Here is a 4,283-nt window from a genome sequence, read left to right on the forward strand (position 1 = left end):
ACATTCATATCTTGCACTGACTTTAACATGAGGGTTCCTAGTATTATTTCCCCATTAAGCATGATACTAACTTTGGGACTTCATTTCTCATTTTTATCTCTGTGTGTGTGTGTGTGTGTGTGTGTGTGTGTGTGTGTGTGTGTGTGTGTGTGTGACAGAGAGAGTGGGTCAGATAGGGACAGACAGACAGGAAAGAGATGAGAAGCATCAATTCTTCATTGTTCATTGCTTTCTCATATGTGCCTTGACCTGGAGCTACAGTAGAGTGAGTAATCCCTTGCTCAAGCCAGCGACCTTGGGCTCAACCCAGCAACCTTGGGTTTTAAGCCAGTGACCTTTGAGCTCAAGCCAGCGACCACAGGGTCATGTCTGTGACCCCATGATCAATCCAGTGACCCCGCTCAAGCTGGTGAGCCCACGCTCAATCTGGCAACCTCTGGGCTTCGAACCTGGGTCCTCTACATCCCAGTCTGACAATCTATCCACTGTACCACCACCTGGTCAGGCTCATTTTATCTTGCCACAAAAGCATTTATTTATAATTGGATGCTAAATTTTATCTAATGGCTTTTCAGCAGCTATGGTGATGATCTTTCCATGTTTCCTTTTTGATCTATTTGTAATGCAACATTCTTCTGATGTGCTGCTGGTATTCTGCATTAACATTGTATTTAGTGCTTCTAAAACAGAGATTAGTATGATACTTTTATTTGTTCCTTTTTTGTGTGTATTTTTCTGAAGTAAGAAGCAGGGGCCCTGGCCGGTTGGCTCAGCGGTAGAGCGTCGGCCTGGCGTGCGGGGGACCCAGGTTCAATTCCCGGCCAGGGCACACAGGAGAAGCGCCCATTTGCTTCTCCACCCCCCCTCCTTCCTCTCTGTCTCTCTCTTCCCCTCCCGCAGCCAAGGCTCCATTGGAACAAAGATGGCCCGGGCGCTGGGGATGGCTCCTTGGCCTCTGCCCCAGGCGCTAGAGTGGCTCTGGTCGCGGCAGAGCGACGCCCCGGAGGGGCAGAGCATCACCCCCTGGTGGGCAGACCTTCGCCCCTGGTGGGCGTGCCGGGTGGATCCCTGTCGGGCTCATGCGGGAGTCTGTCTGACTGTCTCTCCCCATTTCCAGCTTCAGAAAAATACAAAAAGAAGCAGGGAGGCAGAGTGACAGACTCCTGCATGCACCTGACCAGGATCCACCCAGCAAGCCCAATAGGGGGCGATGCTCTGCCCATCTGGGGTGTGTCTCCATTGCAACTGGAGCCATTCTAGGCCATGGAGCCATTCTCAGCACCGGGGCCAACTTTGCTCCAAAGGAGCCTTGGCTACTGGAGGGGAAGAGAGAGAGGAGAGAAAGGAGAGGGGGAAAGAAGCAGATGGGTGCTTCTTCTGTGTGCCCGGCCGGGAATCAAACCCAGGACTTCCACACACTGGGCCGATGCTCTACCACTGAGCCAACCAGCCAGGGCTATTTTCCCCTTTTTAATGAATTATTTTTATTCATCAAAGTTTTAAATCTAAATGACTAAATTTTTATTATTATATGTTGTATTTGTGCTTTTTCAATTTGCTTATTCTTTTTCCATGGTGTTATGGTAGATCATTTTGACTCTGTAATTATTTTGAACATAACTATTTTATCATCTCTTCCAAATTGTTCTATTGTCTCCAGTTCTTAAGGGGCTAATTCTTCTGTTTATTGATCCATCCCTCAAGTGCTTCATTTTCTACCTTGGTTTATAATTTCTTACTAATAAACTCACGGTCAATGGGTGAGGTTTATTCTGTCAGAGATCAGAACGAACAATGGGTTTTGCACTTGCTTCTGACAGGACCAAGGGATTCATCACTTTGGAACCAGCTCTTAAGCTCTGTATTGACTTCAGGATTCCCTCAGCACATGAGTAGTGCAAACTAGGACCTCACACCAATGAATGGCATAGACAGGGTAGTGGTTTCAGTTTCAAAAGTAAATAGATATTTTTAATTCATTCAGAGCCCCAGACAAACCACAGACTTCCTACTGTGGCCCTGGACCAGTAGAAGGATTTTTGGTTTTCTTCCCATCTTCCAGTCACAAAGATTCTTTCCAGTGTCCCAGTATAGAGTAATGGGTCTCAAGTCCAGATCTCTACCTTTCTAGAACACAAGGCCTAAGTGCTCACACAGTCCTTAACAATTTGGGCTTATATTCCTACATGCAAATACCCCGACATATCTTAGAGTCCCTCTTCCTATCTCATACCTAGAAATCATTTTTTCCTTTCTTCCTTCCTTCCTTCTTTCTTTCCTTCCTTCCTTCCTTTTTCCATCCTTCTTCCCTCCCTCCCTCCTTCTTTCCTTCCTTCATTTCTTCTGTCACTTCTTCCTTTCCTTATTCCTTTCCTTCTTCTTTCCTTTTCTTTTCCTTCCTTCCTTCCTTCCTTCCTTCCTTCCTTCCTTCCTTCCTTCCTTCCTTCCCTCCTTCCTTCCTTCCTTCCCTTCTTCTGTCTCTCCCTCCCTCCTTCCTTCTTTCTTCTTTCCTCCCTCTCTCCCCTTCCTTCCTTCGTTCCTTCCTTCTGTTGACTTTTTCCCCAGTAGTTCTGTGTTTGAAGCAGAAGTTACCTGACTTCTTAGCCTCTCATGTTTCCAAAAGTTTAATCTTTTGTACTTTCCTGTCTTTTAAAATACCCTTTCCAGGCCCTGGCCAGGTTAGAGCATTGTCTTGATGTGCCAACATTGTAGGTTGGATCCCTGGTCAGGGCACATACAAGAATCAACCAATGAATGCATAAATAAGTGAAACAACAAATCAATGTTTCTCTCTCTCTCCCCCTTTTCCCTCTCTCCCCTTTCTCTCTCTAAAATCACTCAGTCAATCAATTAAAAACCTTTTTCTAGAGTAGAAACTACATGGGGCGGGAGGTGTCTAAACTCGGCATGGATGTTCACGGAAGAAATCCTGGAAGAGAAATCACCTAATCTTGAGACCCGACAACTGAGAACATATTAGCAGAAAAAAAAAAAAATAGTGTATGTGCACTGAGGGTGACAGGTTGGAGGAAGGGGTGGGTTGAAGGTTGCCAGGAAAAGATAGAGCACATGTGAGCGCCCAAGGTGGGTAGGGACAAAGTATCACATTCTGAGAAGCACAGGTTCCAAGAACTGCAAGGGGTCTGGTGTGGAACATGAACTGAGATATGAGGTTGGTGAGATAAGTAAAGACCAGTTCACAGATGGCACATGTGGCAGCAGAGGGAAGCCAACGAAGGTGGCCATTAGGTCACAGAGAGAAATCGTCAGGCTTATAATCTAATAAATGTTCCTTATATAAATAAATACACACAGCTATTTAGGAATTGCTAATGACAATCCCAGAGGGCATTCAAGCAGTACCCTTGCCATTCTAGCACACATGACCCTGAACTCTGACCCCAAGGATTACAGGTAGGAGTGGTGCTCAGTTCAGTGTTCTCATCTCCCAGTAACTTCCCCTGCCTGCTTTGAGGATGAGTACCCCACTCTTCCAACTTGCAGACACTTTGTAAACACACAGCTCTTTCAAGAATATTTCCTCAGATAACCCCTTCCGCACGACTCCCTACCAGCTCCCAAATCTCTGCCAGAGCTGTGCCTGCTGTAAGAAAGGAGCTGTAAGCAGCACGAGAAATTTGAAAACAAGAGGAACCCCGACCAAGGGACAGAGGGTCTATTTTTAGAACCTTTCTTCCTCCCGTTTATCTTTGGACTCAGCCTAATGTCTTCCAGGCGAGTGTTACAGTTATTTGACTGACTTGAGGAGGAAAAGAAGACAATGATAAGAAAACCAACAGCAGTAGCAATGGTGTAATCACTTGTGCAGTGCTTTCTCCTAATTTCTTTCCCAACGCACCCCCACTGATGGTGTTCGCCCCCCTCCCAAGCTATTTTATGTAGGATTCATTCAAGCCCTTCCCGGTCTCTTGTACTGGCTGTGGAATTTGGACAGGTCACAAGAATATTAGGTTATGGATTCCATAACCCATTAAGTAGGGCCAGGTTGTTGCTGCCCTTGCCTTCCTGGCCTCAATTCCCTCCTGTCTGAAATAGAGATCTAACTAACTTCACAACTGTAAACAGGCTTTGGAAACTGAAGCGCCCTCTGCAGATAAAAGCATCTAAGTCATCGTTTTTTCTTTGTGCCTTGTTATTTGGTGAGAAAGGCAAGGATGCATTCCTTTATCCTTAGTTTGGTATACTACTTTAATTCTTTCAAGCCCCCCCCAAAAAGAGTAAAGGGCCAGCGTTGTGCCTCGATTTATGTTTCTCTCCAGGGG

Source organism: Saccopteryx leptura, chromosome 13 (assembly GCF_036850995.1).
Source record: "Saccopteryx leptura isolate mSacLep1 chromosome 13, mSacLep1_pri_phased_curated, whole genome shotgun sequence".
In the NCBI taxonomy this organism is placed as follows: domain Eukaryota; kingdom Metazoa; phylum Chordata; class Mammalia; order Chiroptera; family Emballonuridae; genus Saccopteryx; species Saccopteryx leptura.